Here is a 17,745-nt window from a genome sequence, read left to right as displayed (position 1 = left end):
TCAACACCCAAAAAACAAATAATCCTATTTAAAGAATGGACAAAAGACATGAACATACATTTCTGCAAAGAAGACAGATGGCCAACAGACACATGAAAATGTGTTCAACACCATTAATCGTCAGGGAAATGCAAATCAAAACCACAATGAGATATCATCTCACACCTGTCAGAATGGCTACAATCAAAACCACAAAAAAAAAGTAGCAAGGATGTGGAGAAAAAGGAACTCTCTTGCACTGCTGGAAGACCAAACTGATGCAACCACTGTGGAAAACAGTATGGAGGTTCCTTAAAAAGTTAAAAATAGAATCCATCAATCGCACTGCTAGGTATTTACCCAAAGATTACAAAAACACTAATTCAGGTATCATGCTTAGTGAAATAAGTCAATCAGAGAAAGACAACTATCATATGATCTCCCTGATATGAAGAAGTGGAGATGCAACATGGGGGGTTAAAGGGGTAGGAGAAGAATAAATGAAACAAGGTGGGATTGGGAGGGAGACAAACCATAAGTGACTCTTAATCTCACAAAACAAACTGAGGGTTGCTGGGGGGAGGGGTGTCGGGAGAGGGAGGTGGGGTTATGGACATTGGGGAGTGTATGTGCTATGGTGAGTGCTGTGAACTGTGTAAACCTGGCGATTCACAGACCTGTACCCCTGGGGATAAAAATATATGTTTATAAAAAATAAAAAATTAAAAAAAACACTAATTCAAAAGCATAATTGTACCCCTATTGTTTATAATAGCATTATTTACAATAACCAAATAATGGAAGCAGCCCACATGTTTATTGATGGATGAATGGATAAAGATGTTGTGGTATGTGTATATATACACAATGGAATATTATTCGGCCATAAAAAAGACTAAAATCTTGCCATTTGCAATTACATCGATGATCTAGAGAGTATAATGCTAAGCAAAATAAATCAGAGAAAGACAAATGCCATATGATCTCACTCATATGTGGAATTTAAGAAACAAAATAAGGAAATGAGAAAAGAGGGAGACAAACCAAGAAACAGACTATTAACTATAGAGAACAGACTGATGGTTACTGGAGGGGACATTGTGGCAGGGGGTGGGTGAAATAGGATAGAGATTGAAGAGGGCACTTGTGATGAGTACCAGGAGTCCTATGGAAGTGTTGAATTACTGTATTGTACATCTAAAAGTAAGACAACTCTGTAGGTTAACTATACTGGAATTAAAATAAAAACTTAATAAAAATTCAATTGTGATGATATATTTATCGATATTTGCAACTTTAATATTCCTAATAATCTGGAGGTTAGCATTTAATAAATACATTTTAATGCAAATATGATAAAAAGAAAAAAATTAACGTGTCCTTGCACCTTATAACAAATGAACCCAAAATGAACCATAGACTTAAATGTAAAATCTAAAATCATAAAACTTTTAAAGGAACACAAGGGAGAAAATCTTTGCGTCCTTAGGAAAGGGAAAGAGTCTTTAAATACACTGTAAATAATAAGATCCATAGGGGTGCCTGGGTAGCTCAGTTGGTAAAATGTCTGCTTTTGGCTCAGGACATGATCCCAGGATCCTGGGATCAAGCCCCACGTTGGGCTCCCTTCTCAGTGGAGAGTCTGCTTCTCCCTCTCCCTCTGCCTGCAACTTTGCCTGATTATGCTCTTTCTCTCTGGCAAATACATACATACATAAAATCTTTTGCAAAAAAAATAAGATCCATAAAAGAAGATGAATTGGACTCTATCAAATTTAAAACTCCTATTCTACTAAAGGCAATATTAAGAGAATGAAAAAAGGAGTCACAGACTGGGAGGAAATATTTAATATTACATACATGACCAAGGACTTGTATCCATCACAAGTAAAGAATTCTCAAGAGTCAAAATAAGAAAAACTTTAAATGAACAAAAAAGAAATCTGAACAGACTCTTCTTTAAAGAAGAGATACAGATGGCAATTAAACCCAGCAAAAGATACTGAATATCGTTATTCACTAGAGAAATGCATATTAAAATGCCAATGAGATACCAGTGTATGTCTATTAGAACAGCATTAAAAATAAAAAGAACATGGGGTGCTTGGGTGGCTCAGTAGGTTAATCCTCTGCCTTCAGCTCAGGTCATCATCTCAGGGTCCTGGGGTCGAGCCCCACATCAGGCTCTCTGCTCAGCAGGAAGCCCGCTTCCCTTCTCTTGCTCTGCCTGCCTCTCTACCTACTTGTGATCTCTGTCTGTCAAATCAATATATAAAATTTTTTTAAAAATAAAAAGAACAAAAAGTTGATAACACCAAGTGCTGATGAAGATGTGGAGGGACCAGAACTCATTTGCTGGTGGGAATGCAAAATTGTATGCACACTTTGGAGACTGTTTCGCAATCTCTTTTACAATTATATATAGTTACCATACGATCATAAATCCTACTCCTAAGTACTAACCAAAGAGAAATGAAAACATGCATTCCGAAATCCTTAGATGAATGTTCATAGCAGTTTTATTCACCATAACCAAAAAAGCCCTGGAAGCAACCAGGTTTAAATATCTTTCAACTGGTGAGTGGATAGACACCATAATGGAATATTACTCAGCAGAAAAAGGAAGAAACTACTGATATATGCAAGAACATAAATAAATGTCAAATGTACTTTGCAAGTAAAAAGTTTAAAAAAAAAAAAACCAAACCCAAAAGCCACATACTATCCGATTCTGTTTAAAGGACATTGTGGAAAAGGCAAAATTATTGGTACAGAAAACAGATCAGTGGTTTCTAGAAATTAAAAGTGAAGTGAAGGGTTGATTACAAAAAGGAAGCATGCAGGGAAGTTTGCGGGATGATAAAACTGGTTTTTTCTGAAGATTTATTTATTTGAGAGAGAGAGATTGAGCGATAGAGGAAGCACAGCTGGGGGTGGGGTAGAGGAGGAGGGAGAAGCAGACTCCCCACTGAGCAGGGAGCCACATGAGGCTCCATCCAAGGATCCTGGGATCTTGAGCTGAGCTGAAGAGAGACGCTTAACTGACTGAGCCACCCAGGCACTCCCCAAAAGCTTTTATTTTGAATGTGTTGATGTTGCATCCCTATGTGCATTTACTTATGTTCACAGAAATATGCACCCAAAAGAGTGAATTTCCTGCATGTGAAATGTTAAGACAATAAAATAGAAGTGAAACTGCCGTGACAACAAAAGAGATGGGGGAATGTGTCTATACCCTTATTTATCATCTTATCATCTTTTACCATCTTTATCATTGTATCCTCTCTAGATGAACTGTGGGAAACATTATGTGGAAACAGGAAGTTCAGAATGGTGTAAATTACATGCTACCTGTTACCTAAGAAAGGGGAAGAGCAGGCCAGATCCTAAGGTGTTCCCCATGATCACTGCACCCTGTATACACACCCTATATGTTCCCCTTGAGTGTGGGTGTCCCTCTAAACAGAATCAGATCATGCCTGAGATTATGTTGTGTTATCTGGCAAAAGAAAGAGCATCTGGGGTGGGTCTAACCTAATCAGATGAGCTCTTGAAAGCCAGATTTTCTCCAGGAAGTTGCAGAAGACGATCTATAGGTGAGCTCCTGCCAGCCTGAAGAAGCAAACAGCTATGGTGTGACCTGCCCAAGAAGTTGAGAGAGGCCGCCAGGATGGTGACTAGTGGTTGACAAGCAGCCACGCACTGAAAGTCACCAAAGGAATGAGCTTAGAAGGGCTCTCCAAGATCCCGATAAGAGCATGGGCCAGCCAACGCATTGATTTCAGCATTGTGAGACTCTGAGCAGAGAACATAGCCGAGAGCTTGCTGGGCTCCAACCTCCAGAACTGTGAGCTAGCTAATCAGTGTTTCATGCCTTCTCCAGTTCCCGGTGATTTGTTATGCAGCAACAGAAAACTAGTATGTTTTCAAATAAATGTATGTTTGTCTACACTTTTTTAAAATGAAAGAATAAAAAGCTAATAAAAATCATTATGTATGGTGCGAGGGAGGAGACACACGAGGAAAGTTACACTCACCTGAATGTACTTTGCTTTGTAGATTTGACTTTAAAATTTTGTGAACAGGCTGCATAATTATAAATCAATATTAAAGTTTGGAAGCTCAATCCGTAAAAATAAAAAATAAAAATAAAACGGGTGAAACGAATTCTACTGAATTACGACTTCACACCACGTCAAGAGAAATGACTTCAAATGACTTTAGATTTCAATAATTTAACTTTACATCCCTAGTGGGATATATCCAAAGGCTAAAAAGTATTATAAATGTATCTTCAACTCTATTGTGAAGAATTGTATACCAGCACTATTAACAATATGATTACTACTACTAATATAATTGGCATTGTTACTCAAAAGCTATTAGGTTCGGTAGGCCGAAGCAAATACTTAATTGTATTATGTCATTAAGGAGTCAAAACATTCAGCATTAGAAGAAGAGAAAGGAGTATGAAATTAAAGAAATTAAGTAAAAGTCCTTTAATACTAAATTTGAATTGGGACTAGAATAACCTCATGTTATGTTTCTTCTGAAAAAATTTGTTTCCTGGCTCTATCTGTTGAAAAATACTACAACAGCCTACGTTAGCCAAAGAGCAAGGGGCGCCCCTGCCTTCCAGATGAGCTTCTAAAGTAAAAAGAACCAGACATCCCTGGAGAAACACTGCTTCCAGGCCTGAGGCAAAACATGTCCAGAATATGGGACATCCTGTCTCAACAGAAAACAAGGAAGTCATCACAGTTGACCAGGGTCATTCCAGAAAGACTCAGATGCCAACTTGAAGGCATTTCCTTAGGCCCCAGATGCAACCATTTGAACATTAAAAAGAATAGTAATTGCAAAGGATTGAAACACATTATTACATCTAAATCCGGGACTCCGTAATGCTGAAATAAACAAACAACACCCACAACTCATCGCTTCACTTAGGAGGATGCTAAGAAGCCATGCTTCTTGAACAAAAACTTGTAAATAAAAGAAAACAATCATGAATTTACCCTGCTTTTGTGTTATAAACTATAGCTCCCAGTAATCACATAATTGATGAGATTTTTCTCTTTTTCTTTTAGAGAAATTTTTTCTTTTTCTTATAGAGAAATTCCAACTCATTGTCCAGAATAAAGAAGGAAAAATAGAATATTACCATTTTGCAGCCTTTAAAAAAAAAAAGATTTTATTTATTTATTTAATAGAGATCACAAGTCGGCAGAGAGGCAGGCAGAGAGAGAGGAGGACCCTGAGATCATGACCTGAGCTGAAGGCAGAGGCTTTAACCTACTGAGCCACCCAGGCGCCCCCCATTTCAACCTTTAATGAAAGAATAGGTCAAGGCAAAAATCATCCATCCTTGCTCAGTCCGGGGAACTATTGATGTGGAATGGATACATTAATCTGACAACAGCAACACCCTCTGGTTAATCTCAGCCTCCCCAAATCAGACACGTGCTTCCTGGTGCATTGCAAGGTCCAACATAGGCTCACCAAAGAAATCAAGCCTGAATAAGTTCAAATCTCTAGATTTAACTATAGTTTACAGCAAAGACACATGTACAAGAAATGTTAGTGACAGTGTGGTAGACAAAATAATGCCCTCCCAAAGAAGTCCACTCCCCTGTGATGTCCCCCTACCCCTTACTTGGCAAAAAGGGGTTTGCAGATGCAACTAACATTGTGGCCATTGAGTCCTTGAAAGTAGAGAGCACTTCCCAGTGTGGTCAGAGACAGATGACACCCCAGGAGAGAGTCAGAGGGAAGCAAGAAAGAGACCGGGTCCACTGGGCTGGTTTTGAGAATGGAACCACAGAGTGTGGGTGGCCGCTGGAAGTGGAGAATGGCCCTCAGCTGACAGCCAGCAGAGAAACAGGGACCTCTGGCATACAACCACAAGGCACTGAATTTTGCCAACCACTGAATCATCAGGAAAACAAGCTTTGAGGAAGGAAGGCAGCAAGCCAACACAAACTTGAGCTTGGTGAAACCCAAACAGAACTTCTGACTCCCAGAACTGCAGGAGAAAATGTTTGTTTTGATTAAAGTGTTAAGCTTGTGGTGACTTGTTTTCCAAGAAAGTCATTTTATTTAGTTCAAGTGACTGCTTAAAACATTTGTATACAATAATTTCTACAGAAATCATCCTATGGGATTGTTTGATGACCTTGAAAAAATTACAAAACTGCTTTGAGATTCAGTTTCTTTTCCACTAAATGAACTGACTGGACAAGATAATTCCAGATCTTCAAAATAAGATGGTCATTACCACTTTAGAAAGAGAACTTCATAATAGTGAAAAGCATAGGATTTGGGCTCATGAATTCATTCATTTATTCAGCAAATATTTGTTGAACAACTACTGTGTGGCAGCACTGTCTTAGACCATGGAGACAAGGCCTTTGACATCATAGAATTTATCTTCCATTTATTTTTACTGTGATAAAAAACACAAAACATAAAATTTACCATCTTAACCACTTCAAAGTATACAGTACAATTGTATGCACTATAAGCACTTTATTATATAATACATCTCTAGAACTTTCTCATCTTGCAAAACTGCATTATGGTTTTGTCATGTTTTGAAATCAGGAAGTACAAGGCCTCCAGCTTTGTTTCTTTTTCTCAGGATTGTTTTGGTTATTCAGGATCCTCTTAAATTCCATGTAAATTTTAGGAAGTTTTTCTCTATTTCTGCAAAAATGCCACTGAGATTTTGGTAGGTGTTGTACTGAATCTCTTGGCCACTTTGGGTAGTATGGACATTTTAACAACATTAAGTTTACCAATCCACAAACAAAGGGTTTCTTTCCATTTGTTTGTGCCTTCTTTAATTTCAGTGTTTTGTAGTATTCAGTATACAGTGTACAAGTCTCTTGCCTGCTTGGATGAATCTACTCATAAATGCTTTGTTCTTTTTGGTGCCGTTGGTTTTTTTTAAGATTTTATTTATCTATTTTAGGGAGAATGAGTGAACAGGAGACAATCTCATGCAGACTCCCATAGAGCAGGGACCCTGATGCAGGCCATGATCCTATGACACTGAGATCATGACCTGAGCCTAAATCAAGAGTCAGACGCCCAGCCAACTGAGCCACCAAGGTGCCCCTTGGTGTTACTATAAAAGGCATTTTCTTAATTTCCTTTTCAGACTGTTCATTGTTACTGCATAAAAACAAAACAAACAAACAAAAAAACCCCTCCTTTATGTGTGTTGACTTTGTATCCTGCAAATTTGCTGAATTCACTTATGAGTTCTGAAAATTTCTTTGTGGAATCTTTGGTGTTTTCTACATATAAGATCATGTCATCCGCAAACAGATAACTTTACCTCTTCCTTTCTGCTGTGGGTATCTTGCATTTCTTTTTCTTGTCCGGTTGCTCTGGCTAGTACTATGTTGACTAGAAATGGCAAGAGTGGACAACCATGGTTTGTTCCTGATCTTACAGGAAAAGCTTTCAGTCTTTTACAGTCTTTCGCCATTGAATGTGATATTCACTGTGGGCTTTTGCATCTGGCCTTTATTGTGTTTAGGTAGTAACCCTCTATTCCAAGTTTGTTGAGTGTTTTTCTCATAAATGGGTGTTGAATTTTGTCAAATGCTTTTATTGCATCAATTGAGATTTTATACTTCATTCTGTTAATGTGATGTATTACATTAATTGATTTTTTTATGTTGAACCGTCCTTTCATTCCAGGAAAAATCCCACTTGGTCATGGTATATAATCCTTTTAATGTGGTGTTGAATGTGATAGTATTTTGTTAAGGATTTTTGCATCAACTTTTGCATCCCTTAAGTTCATAAGGGATATTTGTCTGTAGTTTTCATGTCTTGTAGAGTCTTTGTCTGGCTTCATTATCAGGTTAATGCTGGCTTTTTAGGATGTGTTTAGGAAGTATTTTTCCACTTTCATTTTTTTGAAAAGTTTGAGAAATATTGGTGTTAATTCTCCTTTGAATGTTTGAGAGAATTCATCAATGAAACCATAGGGTCCAGGCCTTTTCTTTGTTGGAAAATTTTTATTACTGATTCAACCTTCTTACTAGTCATAACTCTATGCATAAAAACAAAACAAACTTCGATTTCTTTGTGATTTGCCTTGTGGTTTTGTATTTCCAGAAATTTGTCTATTTCACCTAGGTTATCCCATTTGTTGGCATATGGCTATTCATAGCATTCCCTATAATCTTTCTTATTTCTATTGAGTCAATAATAATGTTCCTATTTTCACTTCTAATTTTAGTTATTTGAATCTTTTTTTTAGTAGTCCATCTATCTAAAGGTTTGTCAATTTCAAAGAACTAACTTTTATTTATTTATTTTTTAAGATTTTATTTATTTATTTGACAGACAGAGATCACAAGTAGGCAGAGAGGCAGGTAGAGAGAGAGAGAGGAGGAAGCAGGCTCCCCGCCGAGCAGAGAGCCTGATGCGGGGCTCGATCCCAGAACCCTGAGACCATGACCTGAGCCGAAGGCAGAGACTTTAACCCACTGAGCCACCCAGGCACCCCTCTTGGGGCTCTAAATGACTGTGCCACCCAAGCACCCCTGTTTTAAATATGTTTATAGCTAAAAATTTCCCACTTAGCACTGCTTTTGCTGAGTCCCAAAAATCTTGGTATGCTGTGCTTTCACTTTTATTCATCTCTAAGAATTTTGCAGTTTCTCTTGTGATTTATTCTTTGATACACTGGTTGTTTAATTGTGTATTGTTTAATTTTCACGTTTCTGATTCTTCAAATTTTATGTCTGTTACTGATTTTTTAAAGATATATTTATTCATTTATTTGAGAGAGAGAGAGCATGCATGTGTGAGTGGGGGGAAGGGCAGAGGGAGAGAAAATCTCAAGCAGACTCCCCACTGAGGACAGAGCTCAGTGCAGGACTTGATCTCATGACCCATGACCTGACTTGGAATCAAGAGTCAAATGCTTAACTGACTGAGCCACCCAGATGCCCCATGTCTGTTACTGATTTTTAACCTTATCCCATTGTGGTTAGAGAAGATACTCTGTCAGACATTTACATATTTTAATCTACTGAAACTTAACTTGTGGTCTAATCTATCCTGGCATGTCTCACATGCACTTGAGAAGAATTACATATTATTGTTGGGCAGAGTTTTCTGTATGTATCTGTTTGATCTGTTTGGTTTATTATATTAAGTCCTCTATTTCCTTCTCTATCTCCTGTCTGGTTGTTCTATCCATATGGATAATAGGATGTTGAAGTCTCCAGTCATTATTTTAGGACTGTGTATTTCTGCCTTCAGTTCTAATCTTTTTTTTTTAATCTTTATTTTTTAATTTTTAATTTTTTTATAAACAAATAATGTATTTTTATCCCCAGGGGTACACGTCTGTGAATCACCAGGTTTACACACTTCACAGCACTCACCATAGCACATACCCTCCCCAATGTCCATAACCTCACCCCCCTCTCCCAACCCCCCTCCCCCCAGCAACCCTCAGTTTGTTTTGTGAGATTAAGAGTATGAAAGTATAGTTTGGCTATGGAAAGAACCTAATCTATTTTTGATTCACGTATTTTGATGGTTCGATACTGGGTGCTTGCTCTAGTAAATATTTTATTAATGTATAATGTCTTTTTTTTGTCTCTTGTAGATTGTTTAATTTAACATCTAATTTGCCTGATATTCGCATAGCCTCCCTTGCTTTCTTTTGGTTACTATTTACATGAAATCTTTTTTCTTACTTCCATTATTAATCTATTTGTGTGTTTGAGGCTAAAGTGAGTCTGTTATAGCCCTCTCATCTGCCCTGCGATCCTGTCCCTGTACTGACCACTCCTGTTGCCTGCATGGAACCAGCTGCCTGAGCTGCCTGGTGGGGGTGCTCCTGTGGGAGCTTTGGTGAGCCCGAGGAGACACAGGCTTGCCCTGGGCCTGCAGGTTTGTGTGTCTGTCCCCAGCACTCTGCAAGGCTAGAAAAGGAGGAAGAGCCTGTCCAGAATCCCTGCAAGACAGGAAGAAAAGGGAAATAACATGAAAGAACTCTGCAATGTAAATGTAGGAATGGTGGAAATCGAGGGAAAGCCAAAAGATGAAGCCGAGCCTGAAGATGAAGGAAAACCAGATGAGAAGAGAAGTTGGAAGTGGAAGGGAACCCAGGGCATGAGGGAAAGCTCCAGAATGAGGGATAGCCAGATGATGAAAGACAACCAGAAGGTGAGAGAAAGCAAGAAAAGCAGGGCGAGTCTGAAAATGAGAGCAAAAGCACATAGTGAGGGCAAGCCAGAATTCCTGGCAAAGGCTGTGACTGAGCCATGGGTCATGCCAAAAATCACCTAGTTGAAGACGGTGTGCCCAGAAAAGCCAAAAGAAAAATGGGAGGATGTATGATTCCCCCAAGGACCATCAGGAGGACTTCTAGAAAAGGCACTTGGGCAGTGAGAAGATCACGAGAGAATGTGGAAGTACGGCAAGGGCTCAGAAAAAGCTAAGAAAAAAACAGAGAATGCATTGTTTTTATTGGATACAAAGAGATGTACAAGACCCATTCACCCCAAAGATGTCAGGAGAGTGAGGGACAGAGGTAAGGAGCAAAGGGACCCATATCTTTAATGCTTTCGGCCTTCAATTCTAATTTCTCTGATTAGAGCATTTCTAACCATGCTTTCCATGGCAGGCATTTTCCAGGCTAAATGTTTTGTGTTTTTTTTTTTAAATTTAATTTAATATTTATTTATTTATATTAGGTTATGTTAGTCACCACAGGCTAAGTGTTTTGATGTTATGCTGACACTTTGCTGTCAGTGTCACTCTTGTTACCACCAGCCTTTTGATCCAACTACAGTGTTCTCTGTCTTTCAGTAAGGAACGTCCACCAGGTGCATGGAAAAGGTGTTCACGGTCCATTACAAAATAACAATAACGAGGAAACCAGTTTCAGAACCCACACCGCACACACAAAATAAAGTGTGTCTATTGTAGACAGAATATAGATCATGTGGTCTTTATATATTCTGCCAACCTCTGTCTTTTGGCTGGAGAGCTTAATTGTTCTACATTTCAAGTAATTACTAAGGAGGGACTTTCCTCTGTCATTTTTCTATTTGATATAGTAGTTTGCTATTGGCCTTATAGCTTTGTCCCTTCTGTCCTGCATTACTATTCTTTCATGTTTGATTTTTTTTGTAGTGAAGTGTTTAAATTCTTTTCTCATTTCCTTTTGTATATATTCTGTAGCTATTTTTCTCTATGGTTGCCATGGGGATTACATTTAACATCCTAAAGTTATAACACCCTCATTTGAATCTATACCAGCTTAACTTCAGCAATTACACAGAAAAACTCTGCTCCTCTACAGCTCTGCCTTCACCCCTTTTGGTTGTTGATGTCACCAAAAAACTTTACACATGTGTGCCCCCAAATATAAGCTAATAATTCTTTAAATGCATTAGTGTCTTACATTGTCTAAAAACAAAATTTGGAATTACAAACCAAAATTACAGTAATACTAACTTGTAGACTTTTAGTTTTTTTTTTTTAATGTATTCGTTTTTAAAGATTCTGTGCAAAACAAAAAGTAGAATTACAAACCATTGTTAGAATAATACTAGTTTTTGTAATTACCCATGTATTTACCTTTACTGAGATCTTTATTTCTTCATATGGCTTCAGGTTACAGTTTTCATTATACCTTGCGGGATTCACTTGAGCATTTCTTGCAGGGCAAGACTAGCGGTCACATATGTCCTCAACTTCTGTTTATTTGGGAATGTCTTAATTCCCCCTTCACTTTGACAATTTTGCCAGATATAGAATTCTTAATTAACAGGTTTTTTTTTTTTCCTTTTAGTACTTGAATATATCAACTCCCTGCTTTCTGGCCTCCAAAATTTCTAATGAGAAATCTGCCGAAAATCTTTTTGAGGCTCCCTTGTATATGATAATTCTCTCCTTTCTTGCTGCTTTCCAGATTCTCTCATTGTCTTTTGAAAGTTTTATTTTAAAGTGTCTCAATGTCTATCTATTTGAGTTCATCTTACTTAAAGATCACAGAGCTTCCTGGATGTTTAGATTCATGTATTACATCACACATGAGACATTTTCATTATTTCTTCCAATAGTCTTTCTGTGACCTTCTCTCTCTCCTCTACCAGGGACTCCCACATTATGTATGTTGGTCCACTTGGTGGTGTCCCATGTGTCTGTCAGGTTCTGTTCACACTTCTCGGATGGCTTTTTCTTTCAATTCCTTTCAATTCCTCAGACAGTAATGTCCATTGTCCTATATTCAAGTTCACTAGTTTTTTCTTCTGCTTGCTCAAATCTGTCTGACTCCTTCTAGAGAATATTTCATTTCAGTTCCTATATTTTTCAGCTCCAGAATTTCTTTTCAGTTTCTATCTAGGTTTTCTATCTTTTTGATATTTCATTTTGTTCACACAAGATTTTCTTGACTTTATTGACATCTTCCTTTAGTTTTTTGAGCATGTTTAAGATAGTTTTGTCTTGTATACCTTCCACCAGGCCCAATATACCTGCCACTGTTCGTTTTTTAAAAGGAGAATACATGCCCAGCTTAGAGCCCAGGCAGGGGTGGGGAGATTTAACTCACGACCCTAAGATCAAGACCTGAGCTGAGATCAAGAGTTGGGAGCTTCACCACCAAGGTGCCCCACCACTGTTTGATTAATTTTTTTCTGTTGATTTATTTATTTATTTTTTGTCTGAATGGGCCCTAGTTCCTACTTCTTTGTGTGCCTTATGATTTTTTTGTTTAACACTGGACACTTGAATCCAATGGTGTGGTAACTCTGGAAATCAGATTCTCCCCTTTCCCCAGGATTTGTTGGGTTTTATTGATGTTTTGGTTTTGTGATTCTTGTAGGTTTTATCTGTGGCCAAGGTCATCAGGAGATGAGACTCTCATTTCTTTTCTGAGCCTTTTTGGCAGGCATGGTCACTTTCTAATATACCCCCTCTATAGAGTTGGTTTTTAAAAATTATTTACTTAAAGTCAATTTAGTTAATGTATACTCTATTATTAGTTTGAAGGGTAGAATTTAGTGATTCCTCAGTTGCATATAATATCCAGTGTCAAGTGTCCTCCTTAATGCTGTTACCCAATAATCCCTTCCCCCCACCCAATTCCCCTCCAGAAACCTGTTTATTTCCTAGAGTTCATTATCTCCTATGGTTTGCTTCCCTCTCTATTTTCATCTTATTTTTTTTTCCTTACCTCTCCTTATATTCATCTGTTTTGTTTCTTACATTCAACATATGAGTGAAATCATATGGTATTTGTCTTTCTCTGACTGACTTATATTGCTTAGTGCAATACCCTCTAGTTCCACCCATGTCATGGCAAATGGCAATATTTCATTCTTTTTAATGGCTATACACACACACACACACACACATACACACCAGTTCTTCTTTGTCCATTCATCTGTCAATGGATCTGAGCTCTTTCCATAGTGTGGCTATTGCAGACATTGATGTTATAAACATTAGGGTATAGGTGTCCCTTTGAATCACTGTTTTTATCCCTCTGATAAATACATAGTAGTACACTTGCTGGATCATAGGGTAACTCTATTTTAAACTTTTTGAGGAACCTCCATACTCTTTTCCAGAGTGGCTGCACCAGCTTGCATTCCCACCAACAGTGTAAGAGTTCCTCTTTCTCTACATCCTTGCTAACATCTGTTGTTTCCTAAGTTGTTATTTTTAGTCATTCTAGTGAGATACTACCAGTGTGAGGTGGTATCTCATTATGGTTTTGATTTGTATTTCCTGGATGACAAATGATGTGGAGCATTTTTTCATCTGTATGTTGGTCATTTGTATGTTTTCCTTGGAGAAATACCTGTTCATGTGTTCTGCTCATTTCTTGCCTGGATTTTTTTGTGTTTTTTTTTTGGGGGGGGTGTTGAGCTTGGTAAGCTCTTTATAAATTTTGAATACTAGCCTTTTATCTGATAAGATGTTTGCAAATATCTTCAATCAGTTGTAGGCTGCCTTTTAGTTTTGTCAACTCCTTCCTTTGCTGCGCAGAAGCTTTTTATCTTCTGTGTCCCAATAGTTCATTTTTGCTTTTGTTTCTCTTGCCTTGAGAGACATGTCTAGCAAGAAGTTGTTGTGGCCAAGGTCATAGAGATTGCTACTTGTGTTCTCCACTAGGATTTTGATGGACTCCTATCTCACATTGGGGTCTTTCATCCATTTTGAGTTTGTTTTTGTGTAAAATGTAATAAAGTAGCCCAGTTTCATTCTTCTACATGTGGCTGTCCAATTTTCCCAACACCATTTGTTGAAGAGACTGTCTTTTTTGCATTGGATAATCTTTGAAGCTTGGTCAAAGATTAGTTGACCACAGAATCGAGGGTCCATTTCTGGGTTCTCTATTCTGTTCCATTGATCTATGTGTCTGTGTGTCACTACTGTGCTGGAGCTAAAGTTGTGGGCGCCTGGGTGGTTCAATTGGTTAAGCAACTGCCTTCAGCTCAGGTCATGATCCTGGAGTCCCAGGACTGAGTCCCGCATTGGGCACCCTGTTCGGCAGGGAGTCTGCTTCTCCCTCTGCCCCTCTCCCCTCTCATGCTCTCTCTCTCACTCTCACTCTCTCTCTCTTAAATAAATAAATAAAATCTTTTTTTTAAAAAGAGCTAAAATTGACTGAAATTTACTGAAACTCTTTTTAAAAAGGAAAAGATTGGGTGGGGTTATGGACATTGGGGAGTGTATGTGCTATGGTGAGTGCTGTGAAGTGTGTAAACCTGGCAATTCACAGACCTGTACCCTGGGGGATAAAATATATTATATGTTTATAAAAAATAAAAAATTTAAAAATAAAATAAAATAAAAAAATTAAAAATAAAAAGGAAAAGATTTATTTATTTATTTTAGAGAGAGAATGCATGCACAGGAGTAGGGAGAGGGGGAGAGGGAGAGAGAGAATCTTCAAGCAGTCTCCCTGCTGAGAGCTGAGCCTGACTTAGTGCTTGATCCCAAGACCCTCAGATGATACCTGAGCCCAAACTAAGAGTTGGCCACTTAACCGACTGAAACACTCAGGTACCCCAACTGCAACTTTTTTATCCAAGCCTTCCCCCTGGAAGTTGCAAGATTTCAATAGGCTCCAGAGTTCCAAAATAGTTATAGCAAAAGATTCTGCCAATGAAATTACCGTCTAGGTAGGGAGACTGCTTTCTGTTGTTTTCTATTCTGCCATCTTACCAGAATCTGTGTTTGGTTCTTTTTTACATTTCTGTCCTTGTTGGTATTCTCATTTTGTTCATACGTTTTTCCCCCTGCTTTTCCTTGATTATTTGTGTTCTTTTATAGTAGGTTGAGCTTCTTTGAGGTGGTTATTTTGTAAGGGAAGTCATATATTGTTTCTTTTTAAAAATTTTTTGAAAAAGTATTTTTATTAACATATAATGTATTATTTGTTTCAGGGGTATAGGTCTGTGAATCATTAGGCTTACACATTTCACAGCCCTTACCATAGCACATACCCTCCCCAATGTCCATAACCCAACCATCTTCTACCTCCCCCCTCCCCCCAGCAACCGTCAATTTGTTTTGTGAGATTTAAGAGTCTCATATGGTTTGTCTCCCTCCCGATCCCATCTTGTTTCATTTTTTCCTTCCCTAGCCCCCCAAGCCCCCTGCCTTGCCTCTCAAATTCCTCATATCAGAGAGATCATATGATAATTGTCTTTCTCTGATTGACTTATTTCACTCAGCATAATACCCTCTAGCTCCATCCACGTTGTTGCAAATGGCAATATTTCATTTCTTTTGATGGCTTCATAATATTCCATTGTATATATAAATACCACATCTTCTTTATCCATTCATCTGTCGATTGATATCTAGGTTCTTTCCATAGTTTGGCTATTGTGGACATTGCTGCTATAAACATTTGGGTGCATGTGCCCCTTCAGATCACTACATCTATATCTTTCGGGTAAATACCCAGTAGTACTATTGCTGGGGCGTAGGGTAGCTCTATTTTCAACATTTTGAGGAACTTCCATACTGTTTTCCAGAGTGGCTGCCCTAGCTTGTATTCTCACCAACAATGTAGGAAGCTTCCCCTTTCTTTGCATTCTTGCCAGCATCTGTCATTTCCTGATTTGTTAATTTTAGCCATTCTGACTGGTGTGAGGTGGTATCTCATTGTGGTTTTGATTTGTATTTCCCTGATGCCAAGTAATGGTGAGCACTTTTTTTCATGTGTTTGTTGGCCATCTGGATGTCTTCTTTGCAGAAATGTCTGTTCATGTCCTCTGCCCATTTCTTGATTGGATTATTTGTTCTTTGGGTGTTGAGTTTGGTAAGTTCTTTATAGATTTTGGATACTAACCCTTTATCTGATATGTTATTTGCAAATATATTCTCCCATTCTGTCAGTGGTCTTGGTTTTGTTTACTGTTTCCTTTGTTGTACAAAAGCTTTTGTTCTTGACAAAATCCCAACAGTTCATTTTTGCTGTTGCTTCCCTTGCCTTTGGTGATGTTTCTAGGAAGAAGTTGCTGCAGCTGAGGTCGAAGAGGTTGCTGCCTGTGTTCTCCTCAAGGATTTTGATGGATTCTTATCTCACATTGAGGTCTTTCATCCATTTTGAATCTATTTTTGTGTGTGGTGTAAGGACATGATCCAGTTTCATTTTTCTGCATGTGGCTGTCCAATTTTCCTAGCACCATTTGTTGAAGAGACTATCTTTTTTCCATTGGAAATTCTTTACTGCTTTGTCAAAGATTAGTTGACCATAGAGTTGGGGTCTATTTCTGGGCTCTCTATTCTGTTCCACTGATCTATGTGTCTGTTTTTATGCCAGTACCATACTGTCTTGATGATGACAGCTTTGTAATAGAGCTTGGAGTCTGGAATTGTGATGGCACCAACTTTGGCTTTCTTTATCAACATTCCTTGGGCTATTCAGGGTCTTTTCTGGTTACATATGAATTTTAGGATTATTTGTTCCATCTCTTTGAAAAAGCTTAATGTTATTTTGATACGGATTGCATTCAATGTGTAGACTGCTTTAGGTAGCATAGACATTTTCACAATATTTGTTCTTCCAGCCCATGAGCATGGAACGTTTTTCCATTTCTTTATGTCTTCTTCAATTTCTTTCATGGCTACTTTATAGTTTTCTGAGTACAGATTCTTTGCCTCTTTAGTTAGGTTTATTCCTAGGTATCTTATGGTTTTGAGTGCAATTGTAAATGAGATTGACTCCTTAATTTCTCTTTTTTCTGTCTTGCTCTTGGTGTATAGTAATGCAACTGATTTCTGTGCATTGATTTTATATCCTGACGCTTTCCTGAATTCCTGTACAAGTTTAAGCAGATTTGGAGTGGAGTCTTTTAGGTTTTCCCTATAAAGTATCATAACATTTGCAAAGAGTGAGAGTTTGACTTCTTTGCTGGTTCAGATGCCTTTAATTTTTTGTTGTTGTTGTTGTTTGATTGCTGAGGCTAGGACTTTAGTGCTATGTCTACAGCAGTGGTAATGGTGGACATCCCTGCTTTGTTCTGAACTTAGGAGAAAAGCTCTTAATTTTTTCCCATTGAGAATGATATTTGCTGTGGGTTTTTCAGAGATGGCTTTGATGATATTGAGGTATGTGTTCTCTATCCCTACCCTTTGAAGAGTTTTGATCAAGAAAGGATGCTGTACTTTGCCAAATGTTTTTTCAGCATCTGTTGAGAGTAACATATGGTTCTTGTTCTTTCTTTTATTAACGTATTGTATCACATTGATTGATTT

This window comes from Mustela putorius, unplaced genomic scaffold, assembly GCF_011764305.1.
Source record: "Mustela putorius furo isolate JIRA1106 unplaced genomic scaffold, ASM1176430v1.1 tig00003858_pilon_pilon_pilon, whole genome shotgun sequence".
NCBI classification, from domain to species: Eukaryota; Metazoa; Chordata; class Mammalia; order Carnivora; family Mustelidae; genus Mustela; species Mustela putorius.
Note: the sequence above shows the minus strand (reverse complement) of the source record.